Source organism: Rattus rattus, chromosome 7 (genome assembly GCF_011064425.1).
Source record: "Rattus rattus isolate New Zealand chromosome 7, Rrattus_CSIRO_v1, whole genome shotgun sequence".
Lineage (NCBI taxonomy): Eukaryota > Metazoa > Chordata > Mammalia > Rodentia > Muridae > Rattus > Rattus rattus.
This window is the reverse complement of record NC_046160.1, coordinates 46,842,445-46,859,513: the sequence shown is the minus strand read 5'-3', so window position 1 is coordinate 46,859,513 and position 17,069 is coordinate 46,842,445. Positions and strand designations below refer to the sequence as shown.

The following is a 17,069-nucleotide window of genomic DNA, read 5'->3' as shown; positions in this document are numbered from 1 at the left end:
CTCCAAACTATTCCACAAAATAAAAACAGAAGGAACACTACCCAATTCATTCTATGAAGGCACAATTATGCTTATACCAAAAACACACAAGACCCAACAAAGAAAGAGAACTTCAAACCAATTTCCCTTATGAATATTGATGCAAAAATACTCAATAAAATTCTCAAAAATTGAATCCAAGAACACATCAAAACAATCATCCATCATGATCAAGTAGTCTTCATCCCAGGAATGTAGGAATAGTTCAATATATAGAAATCCATCAACATAATCCACTATAAAAACAGAATCAAAGAAAAAAACACATGATCGTCTCATTAGATGTTGAGAAAGCATTTGACAAAATCCAATACCCCTTCATGATAAAAGTCTTGAAAAGATCAGGAGTTCAAGACCCATACCTAAACATGGTAAAAGCAATATACAGCAAACTGGTAGCCAACATCAAACTAAATGGAAAGAAACTTGAACCATTACCAAGGCTGCTTACTCTCTCTTTACCTAGTCTATATAGTACTTAAAGTCCTATCCAGTGCAATTAGACCACAAAAGGAGGTAAAACAGGTACAAATTGGAAAGGAAGAAGTCAAAATATCACTATTTGTGGATGATATGATAGTATACTTAAGTGACCCCAAAAATTCCACCAGAGAACTCCTAAACCTCTAAATAACTTCAGCAAAGTGGATGGATATACAAATCAGTAGCCTTTCTCTACTCAAAGGATAATTAGGGTGAAAAAGGAATTAGAGAAACTATATCCTTCACAATAGTCAAAAACAATATAAAATTTCTTGTTGTGACTCTAACCAAGCAAGTGAAAGGTCTGTATGACATGAACTTCAAGACTCTGAAGGAAGAAATCAAAGAAGACCTTACAAGATAAAAAGATCTCCCATGCTCATGGATTGGCAGAATTAATATAGTAAAAATGGCCATCTTGCTGAAAGCAATCTACACATTCCATGCAATCCCCAGCAAAATTGCAACTTAATTCTTCATAGAGTTAGAAAGAGCAATTTGCAAATTAATTTGGAATAAAAAAAAAAACCTAGATAGCGAAAACTATTCTCAACATTAAAAGAACTTCTGGGGGAATCACCATCCCTGACTTCAAGCTCTACTACAGAGCAATAGTGATAAAAGAAAACTGCGACACCGCCGGAACCTGAAGGAAACAGACCGGATAAACAGTTCTCTGCACCCAAATCCCGTGGGAGGGAGAGCTAAACCTTCAGAGAGGCAGACACGCCTGCAAAACCAGAAGAGACTGCTCTCTGCACACATTACTGATTCCAGAGGAAAACACCAAAATCCATCTGGAACCCTGGTGCACGGAGGCTCCCAGAAGGGGCGGCGCAGATCTTCCTGGTTGCTGCCACCGCGGAGAGCCCGTGGGCAGCACCCCCCGAGCAAACTTGAGCCTCGGGACCACAGGTAAGACCAACTTTTCTGCTGCAAGTGACCTGCCTGGTGAACTCAAGGCACAGGTCCACAGGAACAGCTGAAGACCTGTAGAGAGGAAAAACTACACGCCCGAGAGCAGAACACTCTGTCCCCATAACTAACTGAAAGAGAGGAAAACAGGTCTACAGCGCTCCTGACACACAGGCCTATAGGACAGTTTAGCCACTGTCAGAAATAGCAGAACAAAGTAACACTAGAGATAATTTGATGGCGAGAGGCAAGCACAGGAACACAAGCAACAGAAACCAAGACTACATGGCATCATCGGAGCCCAATTCTCCCACCAAAACAAGCATGGAATATCCAAACACACCAGAAAAGCAAGATCTAGATTCAAAATCATATTTGACCATGATGCTGGAGGACTTCAAGAAAGACTTGAAGAACTCCCTTAGAGAACAAGTAGAAGCCTACAGAGAGGAATCGCAAAAATGCCTGAAAGAATTCCAGGAAAACATAAATAAACAAGTAGAAGCCCATAGAGAGGAGAAACAAAAATCCCTGAAAGAATTCCAGGAAAACACAATCAAACAGTTGAAGGAATTAAAAATGGAAATAGAAGCAATCAAGAAAGAACACATGGTGGCCCATACGTATACAGCCACCCAATTAGACAAGATGGATGAAGCAAAGAAGTGCAGACCGACAGGAGCCGGATGTAGCTCGCTACTGAGAGACACAGCCAGAATACAGCAAATACAGAGGCGAATGCCAGCAGCAAACCACTGAACTGAGAATAGGACCCCCGTTGAAGGAATCAGAGAAAGAACTGGAAGAGCTTGAAGGGGCTTGAGACCCCATATGTACAACAATGCCAAGCAACCAGAGCTTCCAGGGACTAAGCCCCTACCTAAAGACTATACATGGACTGACCCTGGACTCTGACCTCATAGGTAGCAATGAATATCCTAGTAAGAGCACCAGTGGAAGGGGAAGCCCTGGGTCCTGCTAAGACTGAACCCCCAGTGAACTAGACTGTTCTAGACTGTTGGGGGGAGGGCGGCAATGGGGGGAGGGTGGGGAGGGGAACACCCAAAAGGGGGGGGGGGGTAGGGGGGGGTTGGGCCCGAAAAGGGGAAAGGGAAAAAAAAAGGAAAATTAAAAAAAAAAAACCCAAATAAAAAAGAAAGAAAAAAAAAAAAAAAAAAACCACACATGGAAACAACCCTGGATATAGAAAACCAAAATAGAAAACCAAAAGAAGAGACAAGGAGCTGTAGATACAAGCTTCACCAACAGAATACAAGAGATAGAAGACAGAATCTCAGGAGCAGAAGATTCCATAGAAATCATTGACTCAACTGTCAAAGATAATGTAAAGCAGAAAAAGCTTATGGTCCAAAACATACAGGAAATCCAGGACTCAATGAGAAGATCAAACCTAAGGATAATAGGTATAGAAGAGAGTGAAGACTCCCAGCTCAAAGGACCAGTAAATATCTTCAACAAAATCATAGAAAAAAACTTCCCTAACCTAAAAAAAGAGATACCCATAGGCATACAAGAAGCCTACAGAACTCCAAATAGATTGGACCAGAAAAGAAACACCTCCCGTCACATAATAGTCAAAACACCAAACGCACAAAATAAAGAAAGAATATTAAAAGCAGTAAGGGAAAAATGTCAAGTAACATATAAAGGCAGACCTATCAGAATCACATCAGACTTTTCGCCAGAAACTATGAAGGCCAGAAGATCCTGGACTGATGTCATAGAGACCCTAAGAGAACACAAATGCCAGCCCAGGCTACTGTATCCTGCAAAACACTCAATTAACATAGATGGAGAAACCAAGATATTCCATGACAAAACCAAATTTACACAATATCTTTCTACAAATCCAGCACTACAAAGGATAATAAATCGTAAAGCCCAACATAAGGAGACTAGCTATACCCAAGAAGAGGCAAGAAACTAATCGTCTTGGCAACAAAACAAAGAGAAGAAAAGCACACAAACATAACACATCCAAATATGAATATAACAGGAAGCAATAATCACTATTCCTTAATATCTCTCAACATCAATGGCCTCAACTCCCCAATAAAAAAGACATAGATTAACAAACTGGATATGCGAAGGACCCTGCATTCTGCTGCCTACAGGAAACACACCTCAGAGACAAAGACAGACACTACCTCAGAGTGAAAGGCTGGGAAACAACTTTCCAAGCAAATGGTCGGAAGAAGCAAGCTGGAGTAGCCATTCTAATATCAAATAAAGTCAATTTTCAACTAAAAGTCATCAAAAAGATAAGGAAGGACACTTTATATTCATCAAAGGAAAATCCACCAAGATGAACTCTCAATCCTAAATATCTATGCCCCAAATACAAGGGCACCTACATACGTGAAAAAGAAACCTTACTAAAGCTCAAAACACACATTGCACCTCACACAATAATAGTAGGAGATTTCAACACCCCACTCTCATCAATGGACAGATCATGGAAACAGAAATTAAACAGAGACGTAGACAGACTAAGAGAAGTCATGAGCCAAATGGACTTAACGGATATTTATAGAACGTTCTACCCTAATGCAAAAGGATATACCTTCTTCTCAGCTCCTCATGGTACTTTCTCCAAAATTGACCATATAATTGGTCAAAAAACGGGCCTCAACAGGTACAGAAAGATAGAAATAATCCCATGCCTGCTATCGGACCACCACGGCCTAAAGCTGGTCTTCAATAACAATAAGGGAAGAATGCCCCCATATACGTGGAAATTGAACAATGCTCTACTCAATGATAACCTGGTCAAGGAAGAAATAAAGAAAGAAATTAAAAACTTTTTAGAATTTAATGAAAATGAAGGTACAACATACCCAAACTTATGGGACACAATGAAAGCTGTGCTAAGAGGAAAACTCATAGCGCTGAGTGCCTGCAGAAAGAAACAGGAAAGAGCATATGTCAGCAGCTTGATAGCACACCTAAAAGCTCTAGAACAAAAAGAAGCAAATACACCCAGGAGGAGTAGAAGGCAGGAAATAATCAAACTCAGAGCTGAAATCAACCAAGTAGAAACAAAAAGAACCATAGAAAGAATCAACAGAACCAAAAGTTGGTTCTTTGAGAAAATCAACAAGATAGATAAACCCTTAGCCAGACTAACAAGAGGACACAGAGAGTGTGTCCAAATTAGCAAAATCAGAAATGAAAAGGGAGACATAACTACAGATTCAGAGGAAATTCAAAAAATCATCAGATCTTACTATAAAATCCTATATTCAACAAAACTTGAAAATCTGCAGGAAATGGACAATTTCCTAGACAGATACCAGGTACTGAAGTTAAATCAGGAACAGATAAACCAGTTAAACAACCCCATAACTCCTAAGGAAATAGAAGCAGTCATTAAAGGTCTCCCAACCAAAAAGAGCCCAGGTCCAGACGGGTTTTTGCAGAATTCTATCAGACCTTCATAGAAGACCTCATACCAATATTATCCAAACTATTCCACAAAATTGAAACAGATGGAGCACTACCGAACTCCTTCTATGAAGCCACAATTACTCTTATACCTAAACCACACAAAGACCCAACAAAGAAAGAGAACTTCAGACCAATTTCCCTTATGAACATCGACGCAAAAATACTCAACAAAATTCTGGCAAACCGAATCCAAGAGCACATCAAAACAATCATCCACCATGATCAAGTAGGCTTCATCCCAGGCATGCACGGGGGGATGGTTTAATATCTGGAAAACCATCAACGTGATCCATTATATAAACAAACTGAAAGAACAAAACCACATGATCATTTCATTAGATGCTGAGAAAGCATTTGACAAAATTCAACACCCTTCATGATAAAAGTCCTGGAAAGAATAGGAATTCAAGGCCCATACCTAAACATAGTAAAAGCCATATACAGCAAAACCAGTGGCTAACATTAAACTAAATGGAGAGAAACTTGAAGCAATCCCACTAAAATCAGGGACTAGACAAGGCTGCCCACTCTCTCCCTACTTATTCAATATAGTTCTTGAAGTTCTAGCCAGAGCAATCAGACAACAAAAAGGAGGTCAAGGGATACAGATCGGAAAAGAAGAAGTCAAAAAATATCACTATTTGCAGATGATATGATAGTATATTTAAGTGATCCCAAAAGTTCCACCAGAGAACTACTAAAGCTGATAAACAACTTCAGCAAAGTGGCTGGGTATAAAATTAACTCAAATAAATCAGTAGCCTTCCTCTACACAAAAAGAGAAACAAGCGAGAAAGAAATTAGGGAAACGACACCCTTCATAATAGACCCAAATAATATAAAGTACCTGTGTGACTTTAACCAAGCAAGTAAAAGATTTGTACAATAAGAACTTCAAGACTCTGAAGAAAGAAATTGAAGAAGACCTCAGAAGATGGAAAGATCTCCCATGCTCACTGATTGGCAGGATTAATATAGTAAAAATGGCCATTTTACCAAAAGCGATCTACAGATTCAATGCAATCCCCATCAAAATACCAATCCAATTCTTCAAAGAATTAGACAGAACAATTTGCAAATTCATCTGGAATAACAAAAAACCCAGGATAGCTAAAACTATCCTCAACAATAAAAGGACTTCAGGGGGAATCACTATCCCTGAACTCAAGCAGTATTACAGAGCAATAGTGATAAAAACTGCATGGTATTGGTACAGAGACAGACAGATAGACCAATGCAATAGAATTGAAGACCCAGAAATGAACCCACACACCTATGGTCACTTGATTTTGACAAAGGAGCCAAAACCATCCAATGGAAAAAAAAGATAGCATTTTCAGCAAATGGTGCTGGTTCAACTGGAGGTCAACATGTAGAAGAATGCAGATCGATCCATGCTTATCACCCTGTACAAAGCTTAAGTCCAAGTGGATCAAGGACCTCCACATCAAACCAGATACACTCAAACTAATAGAAGAAAAACTAGGGAAGCATCTGGAACACATGGGCACTGGAAAAATTTCCTGAACAAAACACCAATGGCTTATGCTCTAAGATCAAGAATCACAAATGGGATCTCATAAAACTGCAAAGCTTCTGTAAGGCAAAGGACACTGTTGTTAGGACAAAACAGTTAGGACCAACTGTTAGGACAAAACAGTTAGGACAAAACAGTTAGGACCAACAGATTGGGAAAAGATCTTTACCAATCCTACAACAGATAGAGGGCTTATATCCAAAATATACAAAAAAACTCAAGAAGTTAGACCACAGGGAGACAAATAACCCTATTAAAAAATGGGGTTCAGAGCTAAACAAAGAATTCACAGCTGAGGAATGCCGAATGGCTGAGAAACACCTAAAGAAATGTTCAACATCTTTAGTCATCAGGGAAATGCAAATCAAAACAACCCTGAGATTTCACCTCACACCAGTGAGAATGGCTAAGATCAAAAACTCAGGTGACAGCAAATGCTGGCGAGGATGCGGAGAAAGAGGAACACTCCTCCATTGTTGGTGGGGTTGCAGACTGCTACAACCATTCTGGAAATCAGTCTGGAGGTTTCTCAGAAAATTGGACATTGAACTGCCTGAGGATCTAGCTATACCTCTCTTGGGCATATACCCAAAAGATGCCCCAACATAAAAAAAAGACACGTGCTCCACTATGTTCATCGCAGCCTTATTTATAATAGCCAGAAGCTGGAAAGAACCCAGATGCCCTTCAACAGAGGAATGGATACAGAAAATGTGGTACATCTACACAATGGAATATTACTCAGCTATCAAAAACAACGACTTTATGAAATTGTAGGCAAATGGTTGAACTGGAAAATATCATCCTGAGTGAGCTAACCCAATCACAGAAAAACACACATGGTATGCACTCATTGATAAGTGGCTATTAGCCCAAATGCTTGAATTACCCTAGATGCCTAGAACAAATGAAACTCAAGACGGATGATCAAAATGTGAATGCTTCACTCCTTCTTTAAAAGGGGAACAAGAATACCCTTGGCAGGGAAGAGAGAGGCAAAGATTAAAACAGAGACTGAAGGAACACCCATTCAGAGCCTGCCCCACATGTGGCCCATACATATACAGCCACCCAATTAGACAAGATGGATGAAGCAAAGAAGTGCAGACCGACAGGAGCCGGATGTAGCTCGCTACTGAGAGACACAGCCAGAATACAGCAAATACAGAGGCGAATGCCAGCAGCAAACCACTGAACTGAGAATAGGACCCCCGTTGAAGGAATCAGAGAAAGAACTGGAAGAGCTTGAAGGGGCTTGAGACCCCATATGTACAACAATGCCAAGCAACCAGAGCTTCCAGGGACTAAGCCCCTACCTAAAAGACTATACATGGACTGACCCTGGACTCTGACCTCATAGGTAGCAATGAATATCCTAGTAAGAGCACCAGTGGAAGGGAAGCCCTGGGTCCTGCTAAGACTGAACCCCAGTGAACTAGACTGTCGGGGGAGGGCGGCAATGGGGAGGGTGGGGAGGAAACACCCATAAGGAAGTGGGGGAGGGAAGGGGATGTTTGCCCGGAAACCGGGAAAGGGAATAACACTCGAAATGTATATAAGAAATATTCAAGTTCATAAAAAAAAAAAGAAAGAAAGAAAACTGCATGGTGTTGGTACAGAGATAGGCAAACTGATCAATGGAATAGAATTGAAGACCCAGAAATGAACCCAAACACCTATGGTCACTTGATCTTTGACAAAGGAACTAAAACCATCCAGTAGAAAAAAGACAGCATTTTCAACAAATGGTGCTGGTTCAACTGGAGGTCAGCATGTAGAAGAATGCAAGTTTATCCATTCTTACCTCCTTGTACAAAGCTCAAGTCCAAGTGGATCAAGGACCTCCACATAAAACCAGATACACTGAAACTAATAGAAGAGAAAGTGGGGAAGAGCCTCAAATACATAGGCACAGGGGGAAATTTCCTGAACAGAACACCAATCAAAATCGGACATAGTACTACCTGAGGATCCAGCTATACCTCTCCTGGACATAAACCCAAAAACATACAACAAGAACACATTCTCCATAGAGAATGCTGTTCATAGCAGCCTTATTTATAATAGCCAGAAGCTGGAAAGAACCCAGATTTCCTTCAACAGAGGAACAGATACAGAAAATGTGGTACATGTACATAATGGAGTACTTACTACTCAGCTATCAAAAACAATGACTTCATGAAATTCTTAGGCAAATGGATGAAACTAGAAAATATCATCCTGAGTGAAGTAGTCCAGTCACAAAAGAACACCCATGGTATGCACTCACTGATAAGTGGATATTAGCCTAAAAGCTCAGAATACCCAAGATACAATTCACAGACTACATGAAGCTCAAGAAGAAGGAAGACCAAAATATGGATGCTTCTTTCCTTTTTAGAAGGGGGAACAAAATATTCAAGAGAGGAAATAAGGAGAAATAAGGAAATAAGGAGTGATGCAGAGTCTGAAGAAAGGCCATTTGCAGACTGCCCCATCTGGGGATCCATCCCATATACAGTCACCAAACTCAGACACTGTTGTGGATGCCAAGAAGTTCATGCTGACAGGAGCCTGATATAGCTGTCTCCTGAGAGGCTCTGCCAGAGCCTGACAAATACAGAGGTGGATGCTCACAGCCAACCATTGGACTGAGCACCGGGCCCCCAGTAGAGGAGTTAGAGAAAGGATTAAAGGAGCTTAAGGGGTTTGCAACCACATAGGAAGAGCAACATCAACCAACCAGACCCCCTGGAGCACCCTGGAAATAAACCACCAACCAAAGAGTACACATGGAGGGACCTATAGCTCCAGCAGCATATGTAGCAGAAGATGGGCTTTTCGGACATCAGTGTGAGGAGAGGTCCTTGGTCCTGGGAAGGCTTGATGCCCCAGTGTAGGGGAATGTCAGGGTGGGGGGGGGGAAATGGGAAGGTGGGTGGGTGGGTGGGAGAGCACCCTCATAGAAGCAGGGGGAGGGAAAAATAGGATAGGGGGTTTCCAAAGGGGAAACCAGGAAAGGGAATAACATTTGAAATGTAAATGAATAAAATATCCAATAAAAACTTTCAGATTTAAAAAAATAAAGAATTTAATTTTATGTCAGCCAGGAATAAACAGAAGAGTGTGATAAGCCTCTTGGCTAGGTTGATACATCTTGTATCCTCTGACCCTGCATATAATTAATAACACATAATCATTTCATCTGAAATAACTGATTAGGAATTAACTGATCATTCTAAGTGTCCATGTTTTTATTCAACTAACCTGAATTAGATACCTTCCACATCTTGGACCGTGTCTTCGGCACATGTAACAGAGAAGAGAATAGAAGTCTTTCTGGAAGCTTCCAGGGACTAAGCCACTACCCAAAGACTATACATGGACTGACCCTGGACTCTGACCTCGTAGGTTGCAATGAATATCCTAGTAAGAGCACCAGTGGAAGGGAAGCCCTGGGTCCTGCTAAGACTGAACCCCTAGTGAACTAGACTGTTGGGGGAGAGGGGCAGCAATGGGGGAGGGTTGGGAGGGAACACCCATAAGGAAGGGGGGGAGGGGATGTTTGCCCGAAACCAGGAAAGGGAATAACATTCGAAATGTATATAAGAAATACTCAAGTTAATAATAAAAAAATAAAAAATAAAAAAAAATAAAAAAAAAAAGAAGTCTTTCTGAACTAGCTGGTATACCGCTTGTCGGCATGCATAAGAACAATCCAGTGACAATAAGATTGCAGTTGCGGACGACAGCTCTTCATTTTAAAGTATAATGTCACGGCTCCCGCCGTAGATCAAATGAATTAGGGAAAGCTTTCTGGAGTTGGTAGGAATTAAGATAAAACTGTAGGGAAAGAACGGGAAAGCGAAGCAGCATAAACTGGAGTAGTAGAAGATAAAGAGCTTCAAAGCTTTGGTTCAGCTTGGCTGGGAAAAAGGAGGTTTTTTATTATTAAGACTCCATTTGTAAAAGAATGAACCATATTTAAAAGGGACCTATGGTAACAACAGAGTGGAATGGATCTTTTTTTTAAGTGCGTGTGATAATAATATAAAGCCCACAAGGACGGCGCCAATCCCAGCGGGAAGAAGAACGAGACAGAAAAGCTTGAAAATGGCTGGACTTTCCGTTACTTGAAGACAGATAAGGGTCTCTCTATGGCCTCATCAGTACAAATCAAGTCAGCCAAGGTGCGAGTCACCTGAAGAAACAGTCGTAAGTCACCGTGCGCATTTGTTTTCCCTACCGCAGTCCAGAAAGGAGGACGGAATCGGTCCTGAAGCCCGAGCTTCACCTGCGCGAGTGATAGATAGCAGGTCGTTCTCAGCGGGTCAAGTCCAGCGTCGCATTTACTTAGCACTGAAATGTGCTGAGGGCACAGGGAGTTGGGTGGCTTCCAGAATTATGAAATCAAACGTTTGACAACAAAATTAATCAAATGAGCAAATGTCTTCTGAGGGCGTTTTCTTACCTCGGGCTTGCCTGAAGCCAACATTAGATTATTCGGCGCTTTACTTCATCCTGCAGGCTTTGTCCCACGAGTCATTAATATTGGGTCCATATAAATTTTGTATTCCGGAGTCCATCATTTTATTCCTGAAGCCCAACACAAATTGATACCTGGATCGTGATATTGGCTTTGCCAACAGCCATCTCGCCAGGGAAGTCCGTTTGTTTTTAATTGCCAAATATTAAATCGTAATAAACTGAAATTGCTCTCCACTTAAATCGGCTTCTTTTGTCAGCTGAGCTCAAAGCATGCTACCCAACTAGACTTAACTGGGTTTTACCGTCTTAGCTCTGGGTTTTATTATTCTGTAATCCCGAGTAAATGGAATGGCCCACCCATTCTGTCACAATCTCCAAACTGGAGAGGGAGGCATACGAGTTATTTTCATTTCTTTAGTCATGGCGTCCTGCTATAAATTCTAAAGCACAATTCTAAGACATAATTTTGAATAAGAGCTATAAATTACCATTTTGTGATAGCAAGAGCAACCTTGAGCTTTAACGTAACAGAAAACTTGGATCAGAAGCCCAAAATTTAGTCCATAGTTTGCACATTTTATATTGAATAAGCAGAGCCTGCATATTCTCCAGTTCTTCTGACTGAGATAGCTTGTATAGAGCAAGCAGCTCTCTTGTTTCTTTCCTATGTGGTTGAGAATGTTTAATGAAAATACAGTGCATTGAAGGGCACTGTAAGAAGAGATCAGAGCCACAGAACGTATCTTACCATGAAGTCATGGCGTCTAACCCTTTGAACAGGCTCATCATGAGTCGCTCCCTCACCACGATAGCTACTGCTATCATGACAGAGTATTTATCACAAGCCTGTGTGTTCTTGTCCTCATGCTGGACACCGAGATATAGCAAATGAATTAAACAGACATAGTCTGGCTGAACTCCTAGTAGCACAATAGATAAAAAGAGGAACTGGGTTCCCACACGTAGCTATCCTTTCAAAGGGAATCTTTATCAGCTTTTCCTTCAGCCTGATTCATGACGTGCAGCACTCTGGACTCCTGCGGGTTGAGAAAGAATAACTGAGAACTGAATAGACAAATTAGGTCAGTCAGTGCCACCTGCAGTCAGAACGGTGACATAAAGCCTGCCACTTCTTAGTGGGAAAATCACGTAGAAACTTAAATAAGGAAGTCAGCAAAGATATCAAACACTGGGGGACATATTGGATACAGTTTAGAGGGAAGAGGAATAAGAAGAAAAATTCAATACCTTTATAGTTCTTTTCTCTATTCTATTCTATTCATACAAATTTAAATCCATAAGTTTATTATCTATATACCTAGTATAAAAACAGTATCAATATGAAAAATTACATACACTTGTACCATATTTTGCTGATATTAGCCCTCCTCATTTCTTTACTTTGTTTCCCTTCCCCTCTTCTAACTAGTCACCTCAGTTTTTATTTTACCCATAGAGAGACATAACCGCGAACAAAGGACACACTGATTGTCAATAAAGAACATCTGAGCATAGTGACCACTGTGACGTTTCAAAGATGCCTTGACTAAGAAGGACCTGGAGCTTTCGGGGCTGTCCAGGGGACGGTCCACATCAGAACTTAAAGGAAAACTTACACGTTGTCGGGAGCCCTTTATGTCTAACAAGTGGAGAGGAATAGCCTCAGATTCCTCGTCTCGCAGAAGGAACCCACTTAGGAGGCACCAAACCTGACTTTCAGAAGGAGCCATATGCATACAAAAGGAAAAGTGACAGTGTCTACATCCTAAACCTGAAGAGAACCTGGGAGAAGCTTGCAGTTCGGGCTGTCGTTGCCATGGAGAACCCTGCTGATCTCAGCTTCCTCTCCTCCAACAACACTGGATGGACAGCAGCTATCTGTGTTGAAGTCTGCTGCTACCACTGGAGCCACTCCCGACGGCTTCGCTCCTGAGACTAACCAGATCCAAGCAGCCTCCAGGGAGCCACAGCTTCAGGCGGTGACTGTTCCCAGGGCTGACCACCAGCCCCTCGTAGAAGCATCTTTTGTCAAGATGCCTTCACTCTACCCGCGGAACACAGATTCTCCTCTGTGCCACATGGACCTTGTCATCTCTTGCAACAAGGGAGCTCACTCCATGGGCCAGACACGGTGGACGCTGACCCGGGAAGTTCTTCGCATGTGTGACACTGTCTCCATTGAGCACCTGATCTCTACTTCTACAGAGTGGGCTGAGAAGGAGGAGCAAGCCGCTGTTGAGAAGGCTGTGACCAAGGAGGGATTCCAGGGTGAATGGACTAATGCAATTTCCTGCGTTCACTGCTGCTCAGTCAGAGGTGGCAGGTTGGTCTAGAGGTGGCAGATACCCTCAATGCCCATCCAGGAGAGACAGAGAGAGAGACAGAGAGACAGAGAGACAGAGAGAGAGAGACAGAGAGAGAGACAGAGAGAGACAGAGAGACAGAGACAGAGAGACAGAGACAGAGAGACAGAGAGAGAGAGAGAGAGAGAGGGAATTGAAAAGCAGTTAAAGGTGTGTGAACTGATACATTTATAATGGTTTAGATACAGCAAAGCACAACCAGACCTTGACTTCATTTTATCTCCAACTGATACAATAAGCATGTTGATATGATATAAAGATATCATAAGTAAAATACGGAAACTCTTGAGAAAATAATGAGGAAAGTATATAAAAATTATAAAATGTTCGCTCATCTAGTAGAATATGAAAGCTGGACTTGAAAGGACTAAGTCATGGGGAACACACAGCCATTACCTCTCCAAATACTGAATCTTCTTCCTTTTTCCAATAACTGTTTTTCAGGTAGATACATACTAATTCATGTTAGTTGCTCTAAATTTCTTAGTTCGAATTTCAAAGTCTCTTCTCCTTGTGTACATACACACTAAGAATTGTGCTTTCAAGTGTGCCGGTCTCATACTTTGTAATATCTGGGTATTTTTCAGGGATCTTTCTGCTGTGTTTTTCTACATCTTAAGTTTCCATGACAGTACTTGATAGCACTAGTAGACTTTATAAAAATAATTAAAGTGACCTTTTGAGCCTTGAAATGGCTCAGCGTGTGAAAGTATTTCCTGAGGCATTATTTTGAAGAGAGTGCTTCCTGCTGTGTAGACCAGGCTATATGTTCTTTGTACAAAATGATCAGTTTTCCTGTGACATTTCTCTCTATATAAATAATTAGCTTCTTTTTCTCATCTCTGTGACAAAATATCTGAGGAAAGCAACTTCAGGGAGGGAGGGTTATTCTGTCTCACAGTTTGTAGTTACATCGTGGTGGGGAAGGCATGGTGGCAGGAACAAAAGGCAGCTGGGTGCATTGCATCCTCAGTCAGGAAGCAGAGAGCAATGGATGCGGAAGTCAGATGTCAGTGAAGGATAGAAGGGAGCAGCATAGAGGTGGATATGCTCACAAACAAGAAGTGTACAAACTGAGTTACTTCTCTCTCAGATCTCTTTGTAGCTAAGCCTCAGCCAGAAGGCAGCATGCACTCTGGGCAACAAGTCGTCCCTCAGTCAATCTTTCTGAAAACTTCCTCACAGAGCTGCCCCAAGGTGCCTCAGTTGGTTTCATATCCAATTGAGTTGGACACCAAGATTAACCTTCATAATCATGTACTTTTCCTCTCAGTATACTTTCTTGTCTCCCTCCTCTTCTTCTAATTTCCTTTATATATATATAGCCTCCTTGCTTCTCTCTCCTCCCCCTCTCTCTCTCCACACACACACAGAGAGAGAGAGAGAGAGAGAGAGAGAGAGAGAGAGAGAGAGAGAGAGAGAGGAGAGAAATATATGATATTCATCTTTTTGTGTCTGGCTAATTTCACTTAGCATGATGTTCTCTCATTCCCTCACTTTCTTGCAAATTCCCTAACTACTTTCATGTTTGAATTAAGCTCCTCCATGTATATATACCATGTTTTCCTTGTGCATTTACCTGGTGTCAGACATTTAAGGTGATTTGATATGCTGGATATGAATAGTGCTATAATGGATGTAGACGATTACATGTGTTATGACATGGATTGCTTTGGGTGTATATTCAGGAGTAAAATATCTTGATCAGGTTGTCTTCCTAGCATTTGGAGGACTGCCACCATGGTTTTCATATTGGTTTCACTAGCCATGTTAAGAATTCCTTTGCTCCTACATCCCCATCACCAGGATTTCCAGGAATTATTTGGGGGTTAAAATAAAATTAAGTGCAAAAATATATTTTGTAAACTATAAGGATATACCCCTTTATATTTCTTAATTTAACTTTGCTCTCCATAGTGAAATTATCTTCAGTAAAATCCACCAGCATTTTGAAACATAATTCTCTTAATTTTCTAAAAATGTGTTTATAAAAATAATGTCTTGAGTTTTGATCCATTCTTCATACTTTATCTCTTTATGTATGAAGGAGACTTTGGCAGAATAGAAACTTGCTTGGATCATATTTTCTTTTATTTTGAGTATCTTTTGTGAATTGTAATTAGATTTATTATTATGCATACACACACACACACACACACACACACACATGCATGCTCATGCACATGTATGATACATTGGGGGCCAAAACACAATGTAGAATACATGGAAGTCAAAGAACAATTTGCTGCACTTAGTTCCCTTCTCTCCCTTTATCTGTATTTCAGGAAACAAAATTCATATCAACAGGCTTGCTTCATCCTATGAAAAGTACCCACTGAGCCTTTTTAAAGTTTTTCCTGTTTATTTTATTTATTTATTTATTTATTTATTTATTTATTTATTTATTTATTTATTTATTTATTTTGGTCAGGTTGACATAAGCTAGAGTCATTTGAGAAGAGGGACCCTAGATTCACAAAATATCCCTGCCATATTGGTCTTTGGGGAAGCCTGTGGGGCACTTCTTAATTGATATGGGAGGGCTCAGCTTACTGTGGGTAGTGCCAGCCCAAGGCAGGCAGTCTTGTGTTGTATAAGAAAGCAAGCTGAACAAGTCATGAGTGGGCAAGCTACAAGCCACTGTAAGCAGTACTCCTCCTTTTAGGTAGTTTTCCCTCTTTTAGACAACTCTAGCTTGTGTCAAGTTGACAAAAAATAATCAATCAGAACATCATCCAAACGGAAAGTATCAGGACAAAAGGAGTTCGCCAGTGCGAACTCTACCAAACATTGAAGGAAGAGCGTATGTCAATCCACTTCAGTCTCTTTCAGAAGACAGGAATAAAGGGACTGCTTCCTAATCGCTTTTCAAGGGCAACGTTGCTCTATTAAAAAAATCAGACAGTGATATGGCAAGAAAAATGAATCCCACATGACAATCAAGTGCTATTCATCCTTTGTGTGCAATAATGCTTTACCATTCCAAACTCAGCATAGCATGTTGACTATCTAAAGAAGAAAAATCTCATGATCGTAACAGTAGATGTGGAAAAACCATTGTGCACAAATTTACCATCAGTTCATGGTAAACACTCTTAGTAAGGCAGGAATAGAGGGAAAGACCCTCCTTTGATAAGAAGCACCTACACAGATGCAAATTACATCTATAACAGTTAAACTGGAATCATTCCCACCGACAGAGCAAAAATGTCCCTACTCCCTGCTTCATTTTAATATTGTACTGGAAGCCCTAAGTTAATATAATAAGTCAAAAGAAAAGGTACACAATCCAGGCTAAACTAAACAAAAATGTTCATGACCATCCAGTTCAAAATGAACACAACAATGAAACAACTGCATTTGGAGCTAATGAGAGATTACAGCATCAAATGCATTACCACCGCCTCATACACCAACAAGAAGCAAATTTTGAAATTAAAAACATATTACTAGTCATAGGAGCAGATTTCCCCAAGTTAAAAAACATAGAAATTTATCAAGATGTGTATACAACTGATAAAAGGAACTCAATAAAATACTGATGATAAATCAAAGAACTAAATAAGTGAGAGACATGATGTGCTCACAGATTGAATGACAATATTATCAACAAGTCAGTTATTCCACATTTGTGTTTTATAATATATATATATCAATGCAATCATATCCAACTATCCTGTTTTATGTAAATAAACTAATTTCAAAGGTAACATAGAAAAGTAGTAGACCTAGAGCATCCAACTTCACGATGACACAGAAAAGCAAGGTAGAAGAGAACTGAGTCTATCTGATTCATT

The 17,069-nt window shown here is 40.6% G+C and overlaps 1 pseudogene; it reads left to right on the top strand.

The window, feature by feature from the left end:
* The window catches only part of LOC116906050, a 42,226-nt pseudogene extending 28,315 nt beyond the window's left edge, over positions 1-13,911 (top strand).
* The last annotated feature ends 3,158 nt before the right edge of the window (positions 13,912-17,069 follow it).